The following is a 10,777-nucleotide window of genomic DNA, read 5'->3' as shown; positions in this document are numbered from 1 at the left end:
CTTATAAATTTCTGACAATGAATCGATCAAATCACTTAAATTTTTCTCTATATATATATATATATAATTCTTCATGTATTTTTTATGTTTAGCTTTATTCTTGCGATTTTTGTTCGTTATTATTTGACATTTATTTATCTGACATTTGTGAATAGTAGACAGTCTAATAAATTTATGTCTGTTTTGATATTGCGAAATAAAATATATTTTCGCGTGTATAAATATAAAATTAAAATAATTGATGTTGTTTCGAAACTATGTTGTTGTCTTTTTTATCGATTTTTCTATTTTTTGGGAAATTTTGACATATCAAGCTGGCAATCCACCGTGATTAAGATGAGTTGTATTTCTTAACCCACTTTTTGTCGATTTGTCGGCCCAATTAAGGCAATTTGAGTGAAATCAAAAACAGGTTACGTGTTTTTGTTTGATCATTCATGACAAATTTCAATGAATATTTTTCATTTCTTTTACACTCCCCTAAAAAACTATCTTCACTGGATATGCACGCGCATATTAAAAGATTAGACCAATGAAAGAAAGGAGAAAGAAATACTTATGGCATGGGGGAGGAAAATTAAAACAAAAAACTTAATTTTATACTTACATGTAGCTAGAATTTTCTTTTATAAAAGTCTTTCTTTAAATCTTTTGGCCTATCACAGTAATTGAAAATATTATAGAAAATGTAAAATAAAAGCTCAAGCAAATTATAGATATAAAATACAATGCAGTTCAAACAATTCTAGGCTCTTTTCCAGCAACATGAAGTTATTCTTCTCATGCCAATAACCACTTATCAGCTCCCATATGCCAGATGCTAAGTATATCCAATGTTCTGCATCATACATTATAAAAAAAAAACAACATCGTATATAATATGACAGTTATTTTTGTAAAAACGATGTTTATAACATCACAAAATACATTTGTGACACTTTTTCAAACTAATCTATAGAATAGAATTGGTCGTCACAAATTTTAATGTGATTGTTTGTAGTGGTACTTGTTATCCTCTCTTACATTTTTCCTTTTGATTTAGTGTAAATTTCAATGATCATCAATTTGTAACAATGATAATACTGTTTCACCGTATTTTAGTTAAAGAGTAATACACAAACATCCTTTTATACAACACATGTTAAACACTGCCATTCTTTTCCCATACTTGGTCATATCAAAATCTTATAAACTTATTTGTATTTATTTTACTTTTCTCTTTTCCTAAGTCTCCATCAAACTTTATCTACGATTTAAACCATATTTATTGAGGGGCACTTGCCACTTGACAAGGCCAGTCTAATAAAAGATAATTTTTTCCATTTTTGGCTACACAAGTTTTAAATCACTCACAAAGCCTTAATCTAATTATGACCATACTTTTTAGCATGGATGAAAATTAATTGGTATCACATGAAGATGACCTAAATGATTCACTGTTGAAAGGAAAATGATCAATAATACCACAGATTTAAAATGTGTTAAGGTTCAGCTGCTGCATCATCAGCTCCTCCAGTCGGTGAAGTCGTATTAGTGCTCAAGGGGTTTCCAAAAGTGTCACAGTCACGTAAGAGGATATCTAGAGACAATGTTCGACAACATTACACGTAGAATTGTAGAACATGTTTAAGTGTCTTTTACATGCAACATATCTTTATACATGTGTATCAATAATATTTGCATGATTTTAGAGATTAAAATCAGTGAGTTGTTGTAGAAATGATGAAAATGAAAAGGAATTAATTCATGCATAAATCTAAATATTATTGATAAAAAAAAATGCATATATCTAAATATGATAAATTGATTTTATCTTTATTTTATGTTAGATTATGATAAGGATAGTTTTAGAGTATCTGTCTAGGAAGTGTTTTGAGGCTAGATTATGATGATTTTCAGAAGGTTATTTTTTTTATGTAAATGGGTTGGAAGTGATTTTCATATATATTGCTGATAAGAAAAATGTTAGATAGGTTCAACACACATTTTTCATACTAAAATGTAAAAATTTTATGTGTAAAACTACGTATTTTTAGTGATGATAATTGGACAGTTTAGATAAGATAATAGATCTAACAAAAGTTAAAGTCAGGTATATACTAAGAAAGTAAATAACTCTAACTAATTCTTACAGTTTGTAAAGTAAAATTGTTCTCATTATTTAAGTTTATAAAAATAAATATTTTTTTATCAGAAAAATTAATAATGCTTAATTATAATCATTAATCAAATGGAATAATTCAATATCATTAATAACTTTTCACCTTCTAGACAATTCTGTGAATCGGAAGTTCATACAAAAGGAAAAACGTTTTACCTCCTCTCCCCATCTGATTTTTGTTCCTTTTCTACTTTTTAAGAAGGGAAAATATCATTATTCAACTATTCATGTGAGATTTCTTCATAATAACATATAATAGTCTTGTTGAAGTATGACATTTGCCTAATCAACAGATCATTATGATGGTATAGGAATATAACAGGCTAAAGTAATAGTGATTAAGTTCATTTTTTTTTTCTTCGGCACACAGAGAACTTTGTGGTAATAAAGTTGGCTACCTAGCTATAGCTATATCAAATGATCGAAACACTATTTATCTGCATGAGCAAATAATGTCCACAAATGCACTCCTTTTTGTGCACGATGTACGAATAATGAAGGATGTTGCGTGTGTAATTTCAGAAATAGAAGAACATCGAATATATATAGACTTACACTCACGTAAATGCACCGAAAATAATAATCAAAAGAGAAGCGTTTTAAACCGTAGTTAAAACTGATAAAATTATTAGGGTAACTTTTTTAATACAAGTAAAACACAAAATTATAATTTCTAATAAAATTTAACTAAAAAAGTATATTATAGAAAAAGGTTTTATGGTGATCTGAATATTTACTAACAACATTTTTCTCTTTCGCTCTCTCTTATTATATATCATTGTCTTACCTTCCTTTCTCACCTCTTGTTTGGCATAATAAAAATCTTTGTTACAATAATGACATAGAATTACATTAAAAATATTAGCTTATTTATTCTAAAGATGTCCTTTGAACCTATATGAGAAACTACAACGATCCCGCGATTAGAATATGTGTTTAGAGAAACGACTATTAAGACTAAGGGAGGGCAAACAAATCTGATTAGACTAAACTGCTTTATTTTTGCTTTAATATTTTAGTGTTTTTTTTTTATTCTGAATCACTAAAAATCCATTTATCTAAATCTGATTTTTACTTTAATATATATTTTATAGCATTCCAGATCAGATTTCCATTTTACAGATTCTAAAAAATTGAAAATCCAAATTAACAATTCAAATTTTATTTCTTTGTTGAACTAAGCACGTTCGGGTTTAATCTTTGTCTCTCGGCACTGGGGATTACTTTTTACTCAGATTCTATAGCAGCAAAGCAATTCACGTCCCTTTATTTTCCTTTTCCACATATATATCTGCTTTTCCTTTGAACATCATAGTGCCATTTCTATGTTATTATTTTTAGTATAGTACATGTTTTATTACGAAGTGGACTTTAAGCCTAACTCAATCCCATAAAACCGGCTCATGGGGTGAGGTTTACACCCACTTATATACAATGAAATACTCTTATCTCTAGACGATGTGAGATCTCCAACACACCCCCTCACCCCGAGAGTGATAGCTCGTGCGTGGGACAACATATTATGGGTGGTCCGATAACGGCCCGATAGCGGGTGGCCTGATAAGCCCAACAAATATTCGCTAGTATTGACTCAAAATGGCTCTGATACCATATTGTAATTTGGTGTACATGGTGAATGTTGGCAAAGATCAGGGTTTGAGCGGTGCGGTGCGGTGCCGTTGGGAAAGGAACGAGAGAGAGAAACAGAGGAAAAAAAAAGGCAGAAAAACTCACTAATTTTATTAACTATTGGGTGTGCTTTATATACATGATGGAAAAGGGAAATACATGGTGGAAAAGGGAAACAAAAAAAGGAAAACTGTTTATATTACAATTATTCTATTTAATAATTTAATAGCCCATCGCAAGCTCTGTGATATATATCCATCAAACCGAGCTTGGAGACTGCTGCTGTAAACATCCCATGTTAAAGAGCTTTGGTAAAAACATCAGCCACTTGTTGATTGCTAGAAATGGGAAGTAACTGCAAAAGTTTGGATTGTAGTTTTTCCCGAATAACGTGACAGTCTATTTCTATGTGCTTAGTTCTCTCATGAAAGCTTGGGTTGTAGGCAATGCACAATAAATAAATGCAGGTGTCTTAGATTTTATTTTGAACTCACTGATAAGGTAAGTTAGTCACTGAATCTCGCAAGTAAGAGTAGCAAGAGCGCGATATTCAACCTCAGAAGATGATCGTGAAACAGTGGATTGTTTCTTGGATTTCCAATTGATTAAAGATGAAACAAGAAACACACAAAACCCAGTTGTTGATCTTCTAGTTTGAGGGCAGGTTGCCCAATCCGAATCACAAAAGCCCTTCAGTTGTAAGTTGGAGTGGCTGGGAAAGAACAGACCTTGTCCAGGTGTTCCCTTAATATATCTCAGTACACGGTGAGCAGTAGTGTCATGTTCCAATGTGGGTGCATGCATGAATTGACTTAAGAACTGTACAACATAGCTAATGTCTGGTCTTGTATTGGTAAGGTATATTAATCTTCCAACAAGTCTTTGGTAGGAAGTGATATCTTCTAGAGGACTACCTTCATTGAACATATTCTTTATATTTTTAACCATTAGTGTGGAACATGGTTTTCTTGCAAGAAGAGCAGCATCAGATATAATGTCAAGAGCATATTTACGTTGTGAAATATGTATACCGTCCTTGGTTCTAGCAACTTCCAACCCGAGGTAAAATTTCAAATCTCCTAGATCTTTCACTTTTAAAGTTTTATCCAGCAGCTGGGTTACTTCTGTTATTTCAGAGATGGAGTTTCCTGCAAGAATTATATCATCCACATATACTAATAATGCAGTAAAATTATTTTCAGTTCTCTTTATGAATAGTGAGTGATCAAAAACAGATTGCAAAAAACCAATGCTTTTAAGAAAGGAAGAAAGTTTGGAAAACCATTGTTTACTTACTTGTTTGAGAACGTATAAAGATTTTGTAAGTTTGCAAACTTGTCCAGCTTTAACTTTGATCCCTGGTGGTGGTAGCATATAAACTTCCTCGCTGAGTTCTCCTTGAAGAAAAGCGTTATTAACATCCAATTGCTTCAAATGCCAGTTTTGTGTGGCTGCAATAGCTAAGAGCATTCTTACAGTAGTTAGTTTAGCAACAAGAGAAAAAGTATCTAAATAATCAACTCCCTCTAACTGAGAATAACCCCTGGCAACAAGTCTTGCCTTATAGTGTTCTATGTCTCCTTTGGCATTGTACTTTATTTTGTACACCCACTTACATCCAATGGGTTTCTTTCCATGGGGAATTTCAGTTACCTTCCATGTTTTGTTATGTTCCAAGGCTTCTATTTCTTTCCTCATGGCATCACACCATTCTGACTTCATGATGGCTTCATTGAAACTTTGAGGCTATTGATTAGATGATATAGCCATAGTATACTTGATGGAAGAGGGCCAAGCACAACCTCATATAAAAAGACAAGAGCCAAGACGTGAGCATCCAAAGCCAAACTAAGAGCGTCTAGGCCAAAGGAAGGAGCGTCTAGGCCAAAGGAAGGAGCGTCTAGGCCAAAGGAAGGAGCGTCTAGGCCAAAGTGAAGAGCGTCTAGCACAAGGTGGAGAGTGTCTAAAGGGAGAGCGTCTAGAAGGAAGGGTAGACCGTCTAGGACTTATTACTAGGTCCATGACCAAGCTACGGATGTGAGACTTGGGCCAAGCTATGGATGGGAGAAGAAACAACTTGTATATGCTACATGAAGGCCCATTAAGGATAGTTTAGTATTAGTTGTGGTGTAAATAGCATAAACTTGATTCCATGAGACTTGACCTAGATTTGCTAAAGATTTGGTCACTTTCTAGAAGGATTCTCCACATGGCCATGTGCTCCATGTGATGTAAATTTGCATTTAATTTTGATTAGCATTAGGGTTGCATTATGGTCCTCCTTAGCCTATAAAAGGAGGAGCCTACACCTTGTATTTTCAATATTGAATAGAGTATTGTTATGCTGCCAATTTAGTGCCATACATTACTCCTTGCCTAGCTTCTAGGTTTTAATCTTCATTTCACCACCTTCAAAGGGGCTGGCCGAACCTCCCTAAATTCCCTACTCTTCCTGCACCTCCAAGGCAGCCACACCTCCTAGGAGGGCCTTGATCCATCAACAAACCACTAAGCTTCCGCAAACCACCCAAAAATCACAAAAGAGAAGAGCTCAATGCCATCATTTGGTATCATGAGCTATGGTTCTTCAAAGATGAGTATCTCTTTGTCATTTTCTTTTTGAGTTCTTCTTAAATCCGTGTTGTTCTTCATCTTCCATATTGTCTTGTTGTTTTTTAATTTTTGTTTTGAATTGGTGTGCTGTTTGGAAATTCCAATCGGTGCATCTTGTTCAATTGTTCTTGAGCAATCTTTGTACAATTTTTGGTAGGATTCCATATAGTTTGTGTTGCTGTTTTTATTTTAGGTATTTGAGTCCTTATTGCAATTTTAATTGGTTCATATTGTGTTCATTTGAGTATTTTAATTTCTAAATCTATATGTGTTTTGTCTAGTCATGTTTCTTCCAAAAATGTCATCAAATCATAGTAGTACTTTGTTTGACTTATTTGTTTCTTGTTTTTTTGATATAAATGCTTGATCTAAATCTGCTGTGTTTTTTATCCTTTGGTGCTTTTTATTTTTAGCTTGAGTTCATATTTGTGTTTAGATCTACACAAATTCCATTTCACCAATTCCATTGTGTTTTTCTTTTGGTATATCTTGGTATTTTTTTCCAGATTTACAGAATCCCCTGTTTTGCATAACTCTGTGCTGGCTGTTTTGCTTAAGAAAATTATTTTCCCACATAGGAAATTTCTGATCCTCTGGATTTTGCAAGATTGAGGTGTTAGAGAGAAGACAAAAAAATAATCAGTTCAAAAAAACAAATAGAAAAAAATGATAAATATTATAAAAACAGTGTGCAATCCTGACGCTACAACTGGCGTAACTGAGCACTGATTTTAGAAAAATTGTGATCATCAACAATTGTTAAGAAAAATCTATGTCCATTCACATAAGCAATATGGAAAGGTCCCCAAATATCCACATGAATCAAGTCAAAAGTATTCTTTGCACGAGTATTACTATGATGCTTAGCATAATGACAAGCATCACAAGGTTTATGGTCATTTAATTGAATGTAAGGAAAAATATTACTAATATGCTGCAGAACTTTATTGGATGGATGCCCGAGTCTGAGATGCCAAACATTTTTCAATTTTCTTTCATCAATTGATGTTCCCGTCATGTTCAACTTCACTTCTTGTTTTGGAATCTCCATCAGATACAACCCTTTGCTTAGTCTAGCATATCCAATCATCTTCAATGAATCCACATCCTAGATTTCACAAACCTCAGAAGAAAAAGTCAATTTACAATTGTAGGATTTAAAAATCCTTTGTGCTGAGACCAAATTAAATTGAAAATCAGGTATATATAAAACATTGTATATAAGAAGATTTTAAGATAATTTCACAGTTCCATCATGATAAGCTATAACAAATTATCCATTTGGTAGTTTAATGCGTATAGGATTTATCTTTCGAAAACTAATGAAATTATTTTTTGAAAAGGTTACATGATATGTTGCTTCTGTATCTAAAATTCAAGAATGTTCGTTCTTTTTACGTTTTGTAGCATCACCATCAATAGATTCACCAACAAAATTGTTCACCTTATGTTGTGCAGAGTCACTTTTTGCTTCTTGAATGATTTTCATAATCTGATGTACTTGTTCTTGAGTAAAATGGCTTCCTTCGTTGACAGGGATTGGTTGATCAACTTCTTCAATTTTACCACTCCGCTCCATGACACTGTTGTTAACAATCTTCTCTATTCTTTCATCTTTCCTTTTGTACCATGGAGGGAATCCATGTTTGGAGTAACACTCATCAACTGTATGATACAATTTATGACAGAAAGTGCATTGCTTACCATTATTTTGGTATTGATTTCTTCCTCTACCTTGCGATTTTCATCCTCCATTATGATGCGTTTTCCAGTTTCCTTCACTACCCGAAGTATTTAATAAAATTTTGCTATTTAACATTGCATTCCCAGTCAATTGACGTTCCTGTTGAATAACGAGGGAAAAGACGCGGTTGACATTTGGTAGTGGCTCCATGAGTAAGATCTGTGCTTTAAGAGTAGCATAACTTTCATTCAAACCCTTCAAAAAACACAAGACGTATTCTGATTCTCTATGCTTCACAACACTTTTGATCAACGCACAACTGCATTTAATCTTACAGATCTGAAATTGAAAAATGGTCACCTTTTGAGAACCTTTCCCGTAAATCTTCCTACAATTCCCTTGCATTTTCAATGTACACAATACTCTGGGCTATTTGAGTATTCACCGTCTTCGTTATCCAAGACATCACCATCATATTGCATCTTTCCCAGACTTCATGTAAAAACGAACCAGATTGAGGTACGGGAATGCTTCGACAACAAACTTGTGCTTATTCTTCGAAAAAAGCGCTCTTTTCATTCCACTGCTCCAAGCGTGGTAATTTCCACCATCAAATTGAACATTGATTAGCACCATTCCTGGGTTTTCTCTAGGATGCAAATAGTAGGGACTTGATGGGTTTTGGGAATCATATGAACTGGTTTTGCTATCTGATTTGGTACTGGTTTCTGCAGCCATAATAGACCAAAAAAGAAAAAGAAAAGACAGAAACAAGAACTAGCAAGAATGCAAGATGAAAAGAAGAGAACAGCGGAAACAGAGCGGGATTAACCCGATTAACCCGCTCTGATACCATATTACGAAGTGGACTTTAAGCCTAACTCAACCCCATAAAACCGGCTCATGGAGTAAGGTTTGTACCCACTTATATACAATGAAATACTCTTATCTCTAGACGATGTGGGATCTCCAACACTTTTATATAAGTTTATTATTTATGCACATGTATATAAGGGAATCACAACCATATTAAGTTTTTAGACACTCACACATAATTTCAAAAGTCAAAATTACAAGTTTCGTCAACTAAAGAAAAGTAATTCAACTGAAAAATTTTGTTAAAAAAAATCATTAATCAAATTTAAATGAACATTTAAAGGTTTTATTTTTTTTAAAATAAATCCAAAATTAATTAAAGTATAATAGGTAGATATACTTTTTTATGTTAAAAATTTATGTAAATTTAAATTTTGGTATTATTAAATTATAATTTTATTATATTTATTTAATATTTTTATAATATTAAACTTTTTTTACATATAATTGTATTAATATTATGTTAACTTTTTTAAAAATATGAATTTGAATTTAAAATCTAATTTAACTTTTTTTATATAAAAATATGGATTTAAAATTCATTCTCATTATTTGGATTTAGATTTATAAAAATCCAAATTTATTTTATGAAAAATATGGATTTATATTTAAAATTTGATCTAAATATTTGGATTTGGATTGAATTTGGATTTTCTAAAATCCATGACCACCCTTAAGTAAGATCAATATGTTGAATTTCTTATTATACATGAACATTGTGGCTAACAACACATCTAAAGCTATGCATAGGTATCCGATTATCAATATTTTTGCCATAAAAAATTGAGTTTTGGTTGAGTTAATTCTTTTTTAGAATGGTTGTTGAGTTTTTTTATGAAACAGCGAGTGCATATCCATCTATAGAAGTCAAAATTAGATAAATATATCAAAAGTGTTTAGTGAGTAAGAATGAGATTACTTCCTTGAGATTAAAACTATATTTATAGGCTTTTAGACCTAAATTAATAAATAAAAGTTGTTACTAGGTATTTGGTTGTTTAGTTTGTTGTAACAAAAATAAGTTTTTAACTCAACCTTAGTTATTCGGATTTGCACCTTGCAAACAGGTAATATAATCTCCTTAAATTTTGACATTGGGTGATACAAAGTCTTCCAAGCTCGGCAGCTAATTTGAAGGGTGATTTTGAAGTCATTTAGTTTAGAGGTCAATTTTCACCCATATATATGTTGCACTTGAAAATAATTTCAGGTAGTCCTTTCCCGACTAATTTTGGGTTGAACTTTGCAATCATTCATAAAGTTATACTTAATCTAATTTCTTTATTATAACTTTTTTTTGAAGCGATACGAATATCTATAAGCATTAATGAGAGGTTTTCATACTTAATGATGAGTATCAATGGTTTTGAGGCATTACATCACTCAGGTGACTAACGTTTTACTTAACTTGTCACGTTGTCTTAGAATGCGACATTTCGTAGTCATAATGTTTCACATTTAAGAAAGGAGAAACGTTCTTAAAAGCTTTGTCTAACTTTGATAAGTATAAAAAACCTTTTAATGTACTTACACTTTCTACTTTGGTGTTTTCGTTAAGTACGAGCATTTCATCTTGTTTCTTTTTTGCTTTATTCGCTCATTTTGTCTAGTGACACTTCTAATGGCTTCTTCTTTTCTTTTTCTAATTCCTCAAATGGGGGCAACCCTAAGCAGGGAGGTTGTTTCCATTGGAGACAAACCTTCTCTGAGTCGTACTGACTCATTCTTAGTTGAAGGTCATTCAATGGATGAAGTTTCTTCACCACCCCCCTAATACCACCATTGTAGTTGTTTCCACTATGCTTGAGGGGAAT

Source organism: Phaseolus vulgaris, chromosome 11 (assembly GCF_000499845.2).
Source record: "Phaseolus vulgaris cultivar G19833 chromosome 11, P. vulgaris v2.0, whole genome shotgun sequence".
Taxonomy (NCBI): domain Eukaryota; kingdom Viridiplantae; phylum Streptophyta; class Magnoliopsida; order Fabales; family Fabaceae; genus Phaseolus; species Phaseolus vulgaris.
The sequence above is the reverse complement of the archived record's forward strand: the minus strand, read 5'-3'. Positions refer to the sequence as shown.